The sequence below is a fragment of the Triturus cristatus genome, chromosome 5_2 (genome assembly GCF_964204655.1).
Source record: "Triturus cristatus chromosome 5_2, aTriCri1.1, whole genome shotgun sequence".
Taxonomy (NCBI): Eukaryota; Metazoa; Chordata; class Amphibia; order Caudata; family Salamandridae; genus Triturus; species Triturus cristatus.
The window spans coordinates 216,802,810-216,819,959 of record NC_140588.1 but is presented as its reverse complement, the minus strand read 5'-3'; the positions used below and the strand labels follow the sequence as shown (position 1 = coordinate 216,819,959).

The window sequence follows — 17,150 nt, the reverse complement described above, 5'->3', positions numbered from 1 at the left end:
GTCTTACACTGAAAAGCTGGTTTACATTTCTTTCGCCAGATCAACCTTTGTTTAAAACACCACCAGAGAAGGGCGGTGAACTATGGTCCACAAAGAGCAACTGAAAGCTTTCTTGTTCTTTATCAGAAACATATGCCTGTCAATAGTTATCACCAGCCTTTTCGGCCCATTAGGAGGCTGGGTGGATGAGTATAATACTAAGCCTGGGCAAAGCACTACGCTACGCTCGCGTAGTTTGCGAAGTTCGCTCTACTTCGCACTACGCGAACTGCACGTAGCACAGTGCGAACACGCGTAGCGTATTGTTGCGGTCATTTTTTGCTTGCTCGCGGTCCTCAACGTCAAGTTGGCGACCGCGAGCAAGCAAAATGACATCCCTGCGAGACTTTTTCCTCGTTCGCGATCAGCAACATCTAGTTTGTGATCGCGCGCATTGAAAATAAAACTTCCGGCGAGATTCCCAACGCGAGGAGGTCAGGTTTCTCATTGCGAGTGGTCGCGATGAGAAACTACCAGTTCGCGTTGAGAAAGCTGCCGCTCAAGTAAAAATCTACTCGAGCAGCAGAAAACTACAGCTCGCACTGTGCAAGATGCCATTTTCAATGATTGCACTGTGCCGGTTGCTTGTCCGCACTGTGCAATCATTGAAAACGATATCTGGCACAGTGCGAACAAGGTACTATGCAGTTCGCAAAGTGCTACGCGTAGCTCGCGTAGTGCGAACTGCACTTTGCGTAGCTTCGCGAAGTGCTACTTCGCGAACTACGCCCAGGGTTATATAATACGGGGTGTTTTGGATCGTGGGCGGAGGGTGCATGGAAAGAAGGACGGATAGGTGGATAAAGGGCAAGTGGATGGATGGCCAGATGGATGAATGGATAGCTGGATGGATGGATGGATGAATGTATGCATGGATGGAAGGATGAATGGATGCATAGACCAGTACTTAGGATAGGCGGGTGCGCTGATAGATGCATAGGATAGGTTCGGGGACAGATGTATGTGTGGATGCATGGACGTATGGATGGATGTATGGCACAGTGCTTAGGATAGGCGGGTGGGCTGATAGAAGCTTAGGATAGGTCCATGGAAACATGTATGTGTGTATGTATGTATGTATGGATGAATGAATGAATGAATGGATTGCTGGCTGGATGAATGGCTGAGTGAGTGGATGAATAGATGAATGGACCAGTACTTAGGAAAGGCCGGTGGGCTGACAGATGCTTAGGATAGGTGTACACAGATGTATGTATGTATGTATGTAGGTAGGTAGGAATGTATGGATGGATTGAAAGATGGTTGGATGGCGCAGACTGCTTAGGATGGATGGATGGATGCAGGGCTTTAAGTGGGCCGGGTCTGAGCACCGGCAGTTATTTTCAGGGGGCCTCAAAACGGGTCTCTGCGAGGCCCGAAAATAGAGCACGATAAAGGTAGTCTGTTTTTCTTTTTTGTTATTGGACTGCAGTGAGAGCATGCACGTCGATGTGCGCATGCTCATTTTGCTCACTACTGAGAAGTGGAGACGTCATGCTAGGTGAGCCGCGTTGTAGGAGGGAGGGAAGAGAGAGTGTTTTCCGAAGGTAGGATAATTGGAGGGGATTTTCTTAAGCACACAATGCTAGTTATCTTGATTTCGGCCAATCCCCCTCCTTGGATAGGCCACACCCCTTTTAGAGGTTTGCCCCGCCCCTTTTAGAGCACCCACAGTTTTTCTTATCCCACTTAAAGCCCTGGTAGAATCCTTGTAGGTGGAGGAGGTACATGGTCCACGGAGGTGAAGGGAAGAAGCAGGGTACCTTGAGTGAGGTTTAGGGTCCCAGGAGGGGATTAGTCTCAGGAATGAGAGCTGGGCAAGGTTTCTAGATGTTCAGGGTGCTTTAAGGTGAGGTAACTAGATCTATGGAGGTATAGGGTTCCTGTAGGTGGGGGAGCATGAGACTCCCTGGGGTGTGGAAGGTGCAGGGTCCTGGGAGATGAAGTGCCCCTGGAGGCTCAGAAGGTGAAGTAATAGAGGTGCTGGGTGTTTATTGGCCAGATAGGTGCAGGTTCCATGGAGGTGGGGAGGTGTAGAATCCCTGAAGGAAAGGCAGGAGCATAATCTCTAGTCACGAGGGAGTCAGGCATTGTCCCTGTAGGTGGCTGTTGTGCAGGGTCACACGACTTCGGGGAGGTGTAGTGTCCCCGGGGGGGGTTTGTGAGTGAAAAATCTCAAATCGTGGGAGAAGGGGTCATGCATAGCCCCATTAGGTGGCTGGGGTGCAAGGTCCCATAAGGCAGGGAGGTGCCCTGTCCTTGTAGGTGATAACTTGCAGTAGCTCTTTAAGGGGGGAGGAAGGGTCCTGGTAAGGTGAATGGTGTCCCTGGAGGTGTGTAGGTGTAGTGTCTCCGGAGGTGTGTAAGCGTCTGGGGACCCTAGAAAGGACGCAATAACATTTTCTGAGACCTTCACTATGTAGTGTGCTGGGCCGGAATGGCCAGGCCATATATAATGCTCGGGAAACGCTCGCTTCTGGGTGTTTCTGCGTCAGACCCAAGATATGGGCATCATTTGGCAATATATGCAGATCATGGTTTGAAGACTCGAGAAGGTTCTACTCAGGCTACATCCCATCTCACGGCCCTGTTGTCATGTTACCAACGTTTATCACAAATGTGCTTGAACTTCATACTGTAGCTTCCTCCTCTAGCCCCGCCTGCGCGTCAAATCGAACGCCTGTACACAATCGCCCCTCTTCCCGCCCTCTCCCGTTTTCAGCACATATTTCATGTTTACACATCAGAATATTAGCGCAATCTCTCCCCTCTGTGTCTGCTCACTCCTGAACTTCACTTCCTCCACAATAAAACGCTTCATCAGGGGTGGTAGGGGCTATATAAATCCAAATTGAACAATTACAATACATCTTGCTCTCCGTCTGGTAACTATAAGATTATTTAGATACTTGAATTTACTCCCGTTGTATTAGTTCATGCAGTTCGAGAATGCTTTGTGTCACAACGCTGAGAGGTTTCGTACTGGCGGAAGCAGTTGTTTCTCAATTACCCCCTATGCGGCTGTTCCTTCTCTCTCTATCCTAGTATTAAGAACCATGTACCCCAATCGTTTAAGGCACTCGTGTGCTTTGTCTCCATTCACTTCGTGCCCTGTTTTAAGCATGTCCTGAGAGTTCTCGCCTTCCTTTCATTCTGTTTCCAAATGATTGCCTTACCCCGTCACTCGTGGCTCAACGCTACAACAGTCTTACACTAAAATAACACAAATTAAGTGGCCAAAAATCAGAGCTGGGGTGAAATTCAGACCTTCTGCAAAAAACATTGCCATGGCCAGTATGGGGTGCGAACCAGTGACCTTGGCGTTATTAGCACCACGTTCTAACCAACTGAGCTAACCGGCCACTGGACACATATTGAACATTTCGATATATATATGTGCGCAAAAAACGCAGTGTGATGACACATTTTTATTCAATATTATGTCTTTTCTGCAGGCTACTCTTGACAAGGGTAGTTATAAGCTCATCCATGAAAAGAAGCCAAATTAACTTGTCGAACACTGACAAGTGGTGAACAGCTTGGAACTCTGCTTGGGTCAACACCAAACACTGATGCTAACAGCCCTTCCAATACACACACATACTTACCAACATTGGCGTCTAGCTGTTAGGCCTTTGTTTTGGGTCCAGCTGTAGGTGTTTAGCAGAAAGTCCCTGGCTTGTACGGTGCTGCTCTGAACGTTTTCAAACGCGTACAAAATGGGGACCACATCACCCCCCTTGCTCTTCTGTTGTCAAGGAGCCGCAGAGGCCCATCGCTACTCTTGTCAAGTAACAGACCTCAAACTACTGTCATTTCTGTCAGCAGCGTCGCTTCCTGTGCAACTGTGTGGCACTTTAACGAGAAATGAAGACAGCCTAAACCAAACATACTCTCTTCACGTGAAGCGCTTAGACGCTTCGTCAATGGCAATGAAAGCTATGTAAATTCAACTTCAAATCAATTGGGCTTGACAGTACACTCACTCTCCTCTCTAAATTCCCCGTGCATCTTGTCCCATTTCCTTAATCGTCTGAGTAATTTAGTGAGATCCTGACCTGCTTCACTCTCTTTAACAAGCTCCCAGCTTTGGCAAAGGCAGCCCCTTGTTTATAATTGCATCGCGCTTTCAAGTGCGTAGCGGCTATTTAGGAGCCACTGTGTCTCGCCGCTAGTAAAAGATGCAACCCTGGTGGGGGGGCCAAAAGGAGATAGGGTGGTAACCAGGCGGGACTAAAAAACCTCCTGGACAATCAGAACACCCGGTTTTGCTTAATTGGTGACTCAAAACTAAGCGCACCAATGCAAAACACCGGCGGAGCTGGGACACGGCTTCTGGAATCGTATTGATTCCAAGAAGCCCTCGTAGGACGAGCAGCGCATGCGCTGCTTACGTCATGAGACCTAAAAATGGCAAGGGGAAATTACTTCAGGGGACACAGAAAGGTCAGGCTGGAAAAGGGGAGGCAGACAATGAATCACGGAGGGAGGAGGCGGGGGAGGGAAAAGAAACACAACGGGGAGAAGAGGAAAACAATGTCCAAAGTCCGGCTGGGTAGGTGACGGCCGAGGGGTGAATCAGAGCCAAACTCCTCTATAGCTCCACAGGACGGCTCCACCGGGCATTGGCCAAGATTGCTTGGGCACCACGGTACGTACAGACAGTTATGGTTTCCGCCTGGGGGGCATAGTCAAAAATTTCTATTTTGTTTCTATTGAGTGACGTGTACGGTGCTACAATCCCAGTGGTAGTGGGACCACTCCCAATCCTCTACTGAGTGTCCCCCCCTTGCCGCTGTGGTCACTCTCACAGAGGTCTCTGTATCCCCGTAGAACAATTGCTGGATCCCTCACCAACAAGGGGAGAAACAGTGCTTTTGTGGAAGGCCCACTCGTGGCGGCCATCTTAGGGACAGTCAGGCTGGTAAGAATGACCCTCACTGCTGTAGGGGGGAATTGATAGTTGGGTCGCGGGTTCAGTTGCCTGGTAATCTGCTGTCCCAATACAGCAAATGTTGGTGGTCATGATATTGCAGCTAAAGTACAGCGTTAACGTGCTGGTTCATAGCTCCTTCAGTTGCTGCTACACTCGTGGACTAAAGTGAGTGTGTGAGCAGTTATAACGGGTCAAAGGGCCACAGAGTGAAGAGAGCGCTGGCAAACTTTGGGTTCCGCATTACACAGGAAACAAATATTGCTGCGCGGTGTGTAGACGAGGATCGAGGGATATTGTGGCCGCCATTTTAAAGTCTGGCAGGTACAGGCAGTATCTCAGGAGTGATCGCCGTGAAGGGCGAATACAGCGCAAATTTAGTTAGAACAAAAGGGTACCTTGAGCAGAGGATCACAAATTGCAGGAAATCTCAAACTGCTCTCTGCTAGTACAGTGCTTATTCTGGGCACTCCCAACGTCAGGAACTTCCTTCTTCTATACGTGGGCTTCTGGGGTGTAGGTTGAAAGTAATATTTTTTAGTAAGGTTGCGCTGTGCAAAACAATGAAAGAAATCGTACACAAACTCTTAAATTTATATTTTCATTTTTAAGAGATATATACATTTTCACAAAAAGACAGAGGTTACAGGGACATTATAGTTAGGCTGACATTTAAGTCGTACAAAACCAGAGAAAATCAGCCATTATAGTTACCTGAGTTAACTATTGTAAGAAAGTGACTCTGTATATACTGCACCAAAGTAAGGTTCAGTGTGCACAGAATCCACAGTCCCCAGAGGCTAAAGTTAGATATAACCTTACTCTCTAAAGTGGTCGCTTTGTCGAGCAGTAAGGCAGTATCAGAGGACAGTGTAAAGTATTTGTTGTACACACTCAGTCAGCAAATGGTCCCACACACTAAAGAACTGAACTCTAGGCCAAGTTTTGTATATAAAAATGTATAGTTGTTTTATTTTAGAACCACAAGTAGGTATCAAAATACTTTCTCAGAATGAGATGCTTTAGTTAAATACTTTCAATAAACAATCGACTTTTAAATGCAATAGTTACAGTTGTTGCAATAGGCAACACAAGTTAAACACAATTATAACATTGAGCTCAATGGGAATTTGAAAGTAAACACAGTATCAATTACTTTGCATAGGTTTGTCTTACTTGGGGCTGGATCCTGGATTCAGCCCTGCTGCATCTCCTGTAAACAGTTGAAAGAAATCGTTTTTTTTACACAGTTTTTGTTATAAGGAATATAAACCGACACGTAGAAGAATTTCTGGCAAAAACCAGGCAATGTTATCCTATGGAGAAAAGTTTGGTTATCGGAAAATCACAGTTGTAATTGCTTTGTAGGGTCAGTGCTGGGCACAAAGATCCAGCACTGGGACCTCTCCTGATAACAGGTGAGTAATTTCATTTTCGTTGATTGGGTGATTTTTAGTGAATATTTCAAAGTTTCAAAACTCGACACTTAGACAGGTGGGTGCTGCAAATCGTCCGAAGGGGCTACCCCTCCCCTTCGAGACGACCCCTCCAGCCATGCCACAGCAGTGCCACCGCATGTCGGGGGATCACTTGAATCTTCTACGGGAGGAAGTTGCGGCCCTCTTGGCCAAAGGGGCCGTCGAGCGCGTTCCTGGTCCAGAAGTAGGCCGTGGTTGTCATTCCCACTACTTTCTGGTTCCCAAGAAGGGCAATGGGGGCCTACGCCCTATCTTGGACCTCAGGAGTGTCAACGCCTTCCTCCGGAAGGAGCGGTTCACCTTAGCTCAGGTTCTGGCTGCCCTAGACACTGGAGACTGGATGGTAGCGTTGGACTTGCAGGACGCTTGTTTTCACATCCCCGTCCTGCCGGCCCACCGGCGTTACCTGTGGTTCACGGTGGGTCGGGAGCATTTTCAGTTTACTGTGCTCCCCTGCGGCCTCACCAGTGCCCCTCGGGTGTTCACGAAAGTGATGGCGGTGGTCGCAGCTCATCTGCGCTGATCAGGGGTTCCAGTCTTCCCCTATCTCGACGACTGGCTGTTTAAGGTGGGCTCGCCCCCAGCAAGTCGTCTCCCATCTCCAGACTACGGCCGACCTCCTGCATTTGCTGGGGTTCTCCATTAATGTGCTGAAGTCGCATCTGAGTCCCTCCCAAACACTCCTCTTTATTGGGGTGGTTCTGGACTCGGCGCAGTTCCGGGCTTATCCTCCGGACCAGCGGGTCCGGGATATTCAGGCTCTGATTCCCATCTTTCAGCCTCTATCCTGGGTTTCGGTCAGGTTGATGCTGCGGCTTCTGGGTCTGATGGCCTCCTGCATCCTGTTAGTGCATCACGCCAGGTGGCGAATGCGGGCTCTGCAGTGGGACCTGAAGTTTCAGTGGGCCCAGCATCGGGGCAACCTGTCCGACCATGTCTTGATCTCGGAGGGCACCGCAAAGCAGTTGCAGTGGTGGCTCGCGGACCGTGATTGAGTCAGCGGCAGATCCCTCTCCCTACCCCAACCGGAGCACGTAGTAGTGACGGATGCGTCCCTCCTGGGATGGGGGGGCCACATGGGGAGGCGGAGATCAGAGGACTCTGGTCTCCGGCGGAGTCTCGGCTCCATATCAACCTTTTGGAGCTGAGAGCGATCCGACTTGCACTGAAGGCATTCCTTCCCGTTGTCTGGGGAAGTGTGGTGCAGGTGTTCACGGACAACACCACCACCATGTGGTATTGCAACAAGCAGGGCGGGGTGGGGTCGTGGACCCTTTGTCAGGAGGCTCTGCGCCTCTGGACATGGCTGGAACATCAGGGCATCACCCTGGTGGTTCAACATCTGGTGGGCTCTCTGAACGCCAGAGCAGACTAACTCAGCCGCCGGTGCATGATGGATCACGAATGGCGTCTCAACTCGGACGTGGTGCAAGGCCTCTTTCAGCAGTGGGGAGAGCCTTGGTTAGATCTATTCGCCACCGAAGAGAACGCGCAATGTCAGCAGTTCTGCGCGTTGGAGTTTCTAAGGCGGCACTCGCTCGGGGACGCCTTTCGTCACGAGTGGAGTTGCGGTCTGTTGTACGCCTTTCCACCTATACCACTTCTGCCCAGAGTGCTGAAGAAGATCAGGCGCGACCGGGCTCAAGTCATCTTGGTGGCTTCGGATTGGGCACGAAGGTATTGGTATCCTGAGCTACTCAGTCTGTCAATCGATCCCCCCGATACGACTGCCTCTTCAGGAGGACCTTCTGTCACAGCAGCAGGGGACGGTCCTCCACCCGAACCTGTCCAGTCTCCACCTCCATGCGTGGAGATTGAGCGGCGACAGTTGATGCCATTTGACTTGCTTCCTGAAGTCTGCGATGTGATTCTGGCAGCCAGGCATCCCTCCACAAAATCGGTAGACGCCTGCAGGTGGAACAAATTTGTGGCATGGTGCATAGAAAAGGCTGTGGATCCCCTTTCCGCCCTTCTTTCTGAGGTTCTCCTCTTTCTTCTTTCCATGGCCCAGCAGGGCTCTGCTCTGGGCACTCTTAAAGGTTATCTTTCGGCTATTTCTGCTTTCTTACGGCTTCCTGATCAGCCTTCTCTTTTCAAATCCCCTGTTGTTTCTCGCTTCTTCAAAGGCATTACTCACATGTTTCCTCCTGTCCCTTTCGTAAAGCCTCAGTGGGATTTGAACCTGGTCTTGACATATCAGATGTGCGCTCCCTTTAAGCCTCTTCATAATTGTCCCCTTCGTCTTCTGACTCTTAAGACTGCTTTCCTGGTAGCCATCACCTCGGCTAGATGGGTGAGTGAGCTCCAGGCTCTCTCTTCTAAGCCTCCTTTTCTTTCTGTCCATCCGGACAGGGTTGTCCTCCGGACTCGTCCTTCCTTTCTTCCTAAAGTGGTGGCTGCCTTTCACATGGGGCAGTCTGTCACGTTGCCCACCTTCTTTCCGCCTCCGCATCCTTCCAAGGAGGAAGAGAGGCTCCACCGTCTGGACCCAAAACGGGCGCTGTCCTTTTATTTGGACCGCACCAAACAGTTCCGGTGGACGACCAACTCTTTGTGGGCTACGTGGGCGCTAAGAAGGGGCGGGCAGTACACAAGCGGTGGGTCGTATTGTGTATATAGGCTTGTTACTCCTTGGCTAAAAAGGATCCTCCTGTGGGGCTGAGGGCCCATTCCACCCGGGCCACAGCGGCGACCACTGCCCTGGGCCGGGGAATCCCCTTGCAGGACATCTGTCAGGCAGCAACGTGGGTCTCGCGGCACACGTTTGCCAAGCATTATTGCCTGGACAGCCAAGTCCGGAGGGACGGCTTCTTTGGCCGTTCTGTTCTCCAGGACTTTCTGGTGTGATCTTGGTTCGCAGACCCACCACCGGGGATGGTATTGCTGGGGTATCTATTCTAAGGAGAGGAATCTAACTAACATGTTTCTTTCAGATGTACAAGTTACTTAACTTCGGCAACGATGTATCTGTAAGAAACATTAGTTAGTTAGATTCCTCACCGCCCCACCCATCCTCCCCGTTCTGCGAACCGACTTCTAGGGTTAAGGTTATCCTTTCAGGGCCCTAGACTTTTTGGCACCAGTGTCGGTCTCTTGCATGGCTCTGCGTTCCTGGCGTGGAAAGCTATGTACAAGAACTGACGTCAGCACGCAAAGGCGGCGTCTAAGTACTCCGACGACGTCATTCCGGCGCACGACTCCGACGATGGACGCGGAGCCGCAGACGATGCCTAGCGACGCGCAAGGGGTATTGCTGACGAAAAATCTTTCCGGATCCAGCCTGACGCCTGGGGATTTTCTAAGGTGAGGAATCTAACTAACTTATGTTTCTTACAGATACATCGTTACCGAAGGTAAGTAACTTGTACGTCTCCTGCTCATGGTCTTTCCACAAATTATCTTTTTATCCTTCAGTGCAGAGTGATGCCTTAAGCTTCCTAAAAAAAAGTATCAATGGTCCCATTCCGAGTTCCTGATCTATCCAACTTCCCATCCCTTGTCAACATAAAATAACCTACAAGTATCATGTGCCCTTCCACAAGGTTAGGAAGATTTCACATTAAATCTAACAGGAAAACATCTTGTTTCATATTCTCTGGAATAGACAATTGATACCTCCACACGTGACCTCGACGCAGTGTCCTCTTTATCATTAAAAATATGCCATCTCTATCTTTTTACTATCCCAAATACTGAATTGGAGATCCCTATGTTAGTAAATTACCATACCATTATGTTCGGTGTGTTGAGTGAAACGCATCCAGATAGCATGAATGCCTCATCCGTCATAAATTGCTCAGAGCAGGACAAGTGTGTCTACAAGAGTCTATACCAAAAGCCATATGTTTCCGTAAGTGACTTCCACATTGTCATTTTCATAGCCAGTGAATTAATACCTCTTAAGTTCAGGAAGGTAATTTTAACCAAGGTGTAAACTTTCGTAAAAGGGTTCACTTACATCCTATATGAGTTTGAAACGTTTTTCTTCCTGTACCTTCTGAGAAGTAACATTTAAGTGTGGAATGCAGTCAAGAAACCTGAATGCTTAGGGCAGCATCACAAGATTTGTCCACCCAAATAATTCCCCAAAAGCAACCGCTAAACCTTTAAGCAATAATAATATAATGAAAGGTTCCTAAACTGTGATTAATCCCTGAAGTTAGAATAGATTCCTCCCACCACAGAGTCGCCAAAGACCATGGACAAATTTCACCATGTTTGTCCTGAAGGAGAAGGTAGTCTCATCTGTGACCATCCAAGCTCCATCATCTGCCCTACTTGGGAATAAAAAAAAGACTATAAGCATAAGTAATGCATGGAATCATTTATTCATATTTTGGAATACCCAACAGCTGTGAGAAGAATCATGTTAATAGTCAAATAGTGTAAAGGAAAAACCAAAAAAAAATCATTAAGTTAACATTTATCCCAGAGATAGTTTACAGATTAAATCCGCTCTGTCTACTGAAGTGGTTATCCATTTTCCATGGATTCTTCCCTTCCTTCTTTCCATCTTGCTTTTCTGGACCTGCGATTTAAGCTATGGCCCAAAGTGTGTCAGCTGCTGAATCCTGTGGAGTCTATTTGAACTCCTTTTTCAGCAGCTCCTTCAGTTCTTTCTAAGTTCACGAGTCCTTTTATACTGGATACCTTCACTGTTGAGTATGTCCTTGACTAGTTTGAGTGAATTCTTTGTTTTGGCTCTGAAGATGAATTTCAAAATTAAAGAACATTATCTTGGAAGCTGGTCTCTTCTTTATCTTTCGTTGTTGTAAAACTTTGTAACTTTTAGGAAAGTTGCAGAATTTTTCAATCACCTCAAGCATATTCATTGTACCCTGTCAAGCCTCTCCAAACTAGATTGTCTCCTAGAAGGGAGCAGAATGTTCATACTCTTAATGCTTTAATGTTTGGAGCTGCTTCTTTCCACCAGACAATGTATGCAAATGTTCTCTTGTGAGCAGTTTTCGAATTCTTAAAATGTTGTGATCCAGTTACAAGCTGTGGCCCTGAAGATTCTTATGTTTGCACTACAGCAGTTCTGTCAGACTTATGTTGATATATTTTAGATTCCAGTTTCATCTCTTTCTTTGAGAGAGAACAATGTTGAGACTGTTAAATCCACCTGATATTCCATGAACATATACACTAGGTGCAACTGGTATTCCGCTCTCATGCTCAATACTTTCTTCCTATACTAGTCAGATTGTAGTTATATCATATGCCAAATATTTTGGATATGTACTAGAACACGTAATAAACCAAATTGGGCAGCTTATGTCTTGATCCACACTGTCTTTTGCTTTAAAGCTGCCAAACCATGCATATGCATACAATGTGACATGTGTGTTCAATTTGCCCAATATGAAATGTATAATCCTTATCTACCTGGTACAACTTGTGTGTCAGATACTGTAAGTGCACCAGGGACACCATGTATATCAGGACCATTATATGCACCTTCACCCAGCTAGGTTTGCTAGAGTAAAGCTTCGATATAGTAATTTAGCTAAACACTTCATACTTTGACTAGTACTCCTTGGGCTTTATATTTTACGCCCCACTCCCCGTTTTAAGATTTTTTACAACATAGACTTGTTGTGAAGAATGAAAACAGATGGGCTCACCCTGCAAGTAGGCCAGGGCTGCCTCCCTTTACGTGCTCAAGAGCATGGCTGGTGGTATGTTGGAGCAGTGCTACAGGAGTCTTTCAGGTACACTCTGAGATGTGGTGTGTCTAGGCTCTTGGCTGGAGCAGGCGGGAGGAGCCCACTCGACCTTCGACACTGGTGCTCGGTCGGTGCAACTACATTTACTCCTGAACAATCATCCTTTCAGCAATGGTAGATTGATCTGCTGAATTCATTAATGTAGAGTGCAGCGGGTGTATTAAAAGCATCCGTTGATCGGCTAGGGGTCCATGCTGTTTGGGCGCAAGCCACCCCCCCCCCCCCCCCCCCCCCTCCCCTCAAAGTGAAGTCCATGTTGACACCACACTGAATTTACACGGTCCAAATTTTGACTGTGTAGACTCACCCACACAACTGGATTACCATTTTTTTCAGGACTGGTATTGTTCTGGGTAGTAGAGTTTTTGTCTTACCTTGAAGATTCCAGAACTTTCTCTCACAGAAATGTGGTGAAAGTACATCATTTTAGCCAAGGTTTGATATTTGTAGGGCATCCTGCATAAGAAAACTGAGTGGGATCCATGGAAGCCACTCGTCCCTCGACTCCTCTGGTTTTCATAAATTCCGTGGATTTGTAAGTTTTTGCGTGGGTTCTAGCCGATCCCACTTCCAAGAACAGCAGAATGAGCGAATTTTAAAGGAAAACTGTTGATGTTTCCATGTTGTGTTTCAGAACCTTTCCTTTTGTGGGTAATAAGCCCATCCACGAAACTGAGGTACCATTTGTATCAGAGGTATGGAAGCATACAATAGCAGAGCATCTGTAATTATCAATTGAATTTCTCTACATGTTTTGCTTTCAAATGTAAGTCCGCTTTCAAATTTCAATGTGCAAGAAGAAACACATTTTGGAAAATTCATTTTAAATTGCATGATACGTGCACTCCCAATTTCAGAGTTATAAGATGACCACTATTTCTAAACTCACAATCCTGAACAGATTTTAAAAAAAATGCATAGGTGTCATTCATGGCTACTTGCATCACAGGATCCTTTGTCTCATCTACTTACCTATTGCGCTGTGAAGGGTCTTTGTAAGTTGAAAAAGTCTTCTCGCTGTCTTCCTACAGTTGAATCTTATTGGGCGGTATATCGTTCTATCTCCCATTAAGACAACTGAAGCAGGCGGAGACCCAAGGTCTGCAATCTAACCTTTTACAGGTTTCCCAGGTGTCTCCAGTTCAACAGAGCCACACTTACTAAGCTGATTTGCTTGTTATAGACTTTCTGCCCTTCCACAACTTGGCCCTGTCACACCCTTCTATTCCCTCATTTTCATCACTGCCACACCGGTTAGCTGTGGATGATCATGGCTGTCCTCGAGACCGATTACCTAGTGATCCTCTAAAGTTACACTAGTGGCATACTCCCAGCTCACTCTGGGCCACCTCACCTCCCCTGGGAGTGTGCCTTCTATCTGCCTCATGTGTGCAACTGCTTTTTTAGTAAGCCGCTTCGTTCTGCCAAGGCACCATTTTGGCTTTCAGCAGTTGTGGATGATGGACCCACTGCTGCTCTGATTTCCCCAGGCAAACCAGAATGAGATGTAGAGTTACCAACAAATTATTTATGGCACCAAAGTTTCTGGTATACTGGAAGGAACACAGCTCTGGTCTCACAGTACCTGGGTCCCATGTAGGAGCTTAGCCAAAGCCCCACAAATTTACTTCTATATGGAAACTCAGCAGGCTCCACGGACCCTTGTGGTTCTAACATTGGCAGTTGGAGTGATTAATTGCTGGAAAGCTTGGCTTTTCTTTAATACTCCACTCTGAGATTCTTGACAATTTACGACAGTCGGCATTTGTTTTCTGTGATTTACTTCTGTTTTTGTCTGTTGCCCTTGCTTTATGAACTATTTGCTTTCCCCGTTGAGTAAATAAATTGCTTTAGAGTACTAGATTGTTTTCATTTCCAGACCTTTTGGCTTAACATTTTTATGTCGAAGCTTACTAACATCATCTTGGGGAATTGAGAAGGCTTCCCTGGGAATGCATTCTGCCTGTTGCTTACCATTGGCTTTTGGTATGTTACTCACATGTTCTTGCTTACTGTTATCTGGCTTTATTTCTCTGACTTCAAAGTTTGAGGATTTCTGTGACAATCATGGTTGCTACTGAGTGTAATTCTGGTAATTCCGAAGTGTGGTGGTAACAAATATTTTGATACCATCAAAACAAATCAATACACTAGGGGATGACCTCTCCACACATTATCATTTGTGCGCTGTATACTTTTATCAGTAAAACTGTACGTCTTTGCAAATGCGATGGTCATTTCAATTGAGGATGTGTTGTCTGCAATAGCAGTGCACTACTACACCATACATACTCCACTTCACCCAATTCCACTCTACTCTGCACCACTCCACTCTACCCCACCCCACTCTACCCTACCCTACCCCACTCCACCCTACTCCACTCTACCCCACTCCACTCTACGCAACTCCACTCCACTCCACTCTACGCCGCTCCACTCTACGCCGCTCCACTCTACGCCGCTCCACTCTACGCCGCTCCACTCTACGCCGCTCCACTCTACGCCGCTCCACTCTACGCCGCTCCACTCTACGCCGCTCCACTCTACGCCGCTCCACTCTACGCCGCTCCACTCTACGCCGCTCCACTCTACGCCGCTCCACTCTACGCCGCTCCACTCTACGCCGCTCCACTCTACGCCGCTCCACTCTACGCCGCTCCACTCTACGCCGCTCCACTCTGCGCCGCTCCACTCTGCGCCGCTCCACTCTGCGCCGCTCCACTCTGCGCCGCTCCACTCTGCGCCGCTCCACTCTGCGCCGCTCCACTCTGCGCCGCTCCACTCTGCGCCGCTCCACTCTGCGCCGCTCCACTCTGCGCCGCTCCACTCTGCGCCACTCCACTCTGCGCCACGCCACTCTGCGCCACGCCACTCTGCGCCACGCCACTCTGCGCCACGCCACTCTGCGCCACGCCACTCTGCGCCACGCCACTCTGCGCCACGCCACTCTGCGCCACGCCACTCTGCGCCACGCCACTCTACGCCACGCCACTCTACGCCACGCCACTCTACGCCACGCCACTCTACGCCACGCCACTCTACGCCACGTCACTCTACGCCACGCCACTCTACGCCACGCCACTCCACCCTACCCCACTCCACTCCACCCCACTCCACTCCACCCTACCCCACTCCACCCTACCCCACTCTACCCTACCCCACTCCACCCTACCCCACTCCACCCTACCCCACTCCACCCTACCCCATTCCACCCTACCCCATTCCACCCTACCCCATTCCACCCTACCCCATTCCACCCTACCCCATTCCACCCTACCCCACTCTACCCCACTCTACGCCACTCTACGCCACTCTACGCCACTCCACTCCACGCCACTCCACTCTACTCTACGGCAGCTGCTTTTTGTAGAGTCTACAATTTGTATTAAACTCAAGATTGTGCTCCTACCAAGATGTCATCACAATAGTCGATCTTAGACACGACCAGTGCCAAGATCATTCTTTTCCTAAGTTCAGGAGGGAGATATGGCAAATTGTGTTTTTTAATTTTTTGAATTTTTAGCATTAGAAAACCGGAAGATGCTACCTGATTGGAGTGATCCATAAAAGTGAGTTTGTTAGCCAACATTACTCCGAGATTTCTGGCTTTCTGTGCTGCGGTGGTACCAAACTTTGGGGCCACCAAGAATTATTCCATAAGGTCTTGTAGTTCCCGACACCACTGCACTCTATGCCACTTCAGTCTACTGCACTCCACGCCAATGCACTACACTCTACACCACTATACTCTGTATCGCTCCTCTTAACTCCACTGCACTCTATGCCAATCTAATCCAATCTACTCTGCAACACTACATTCTACAGCACTCTACTCTATGCCACTGCACTCTACGCCAGTCTATTCCACCCTGCACTGCTTCACTCTACGCCACTGCACTCTACATTACTGCACTCCATGCCACTGCACTCTACGCTGCACCCCTCTACACCACTCTACACTGCACCCCTACGCCATTCTACTCTAAACCACTGTACTCTACCCAATATACTCTACACCACTTTACTAAAAACCAATGCACTGTACGGCATCTACTCTGCACCACTGCACTCTATGCCGCTCTATTCTACTCTGCACCACTGCACTCTATGCCATTGAACTCTGCCCTTGCACACTAAGATGCTCCACTCTGAAAGACAGAAGTCTAAGACACTCTACAAGACTGCACTCTCTACCACTGAACTCTATCCTACTTTGCACCACTTCACTCTATGCCACTACAATGCTAGCCACTATAATCTACACAACTCCAATCTACCCCACTACAATGACCCCACTACACAATATGCCACTACTATCTACATCATTCTTCATCACTCCCCTCCACTGCACTGTACGCCATCTACTAATCTGCTATGCACTACTGCACTCCATATCACGGCACTCTAAGCCTCTCTACTGTAACCTCTGCACTCAATGCTGCACCACTTCCCTGCGCCACTTCACTCTACTCTTGAAACCATCTACTTTATGCCACTCTAGTACACCCTGTGCCGCTCCACTCTGCCATTCTACTCTACGCCACTGCAATCCACTCTGCACTACTCTACTCTGCGCCAAAGCACTCTACACCACTTTACTCAAAACCAGTGCACACTACACCACAGCACTCTATGCCACTCTATTCTGCACACTGTTCTTTGTGCCACTTCTCTCTAGGCTACTCCACTCAACAATAATCCTCTCTGATGCTCTACTCCATTAAACTCAACTCCACTCTGACACTGTACTCCACACTATGCCACTCTACAGCACTACTCCACTCTGACTCCATGCACAACCCCCTGTGTGTCAGTCCATGCCACTTTATTCCACTCTAATCTACAACACTCTACTCCACACCACTCTAGGACAGTCTGTGCCACTCCACACTACAATACTCTACTCCACTGTCATTCCACTCAACTACACTACTCCACTCTATGCCATTCCACTTTTCAACAATCTACTCT

General features: G+C 48.2%; 1 protein-coding gene across 3 annotated transcripts in view; it reads left to right on the top strand.

Moving 5' to 3' along the window:
* ZNF236 (zinc finger protein 236) overlaps nucleotides 1–17,150 on the top strand; it is a 1,017,074-nt gene that overhangs the window by 171,102 nt on the left and 828,822 nt on the right. The window lies entirely within an intron of this gene.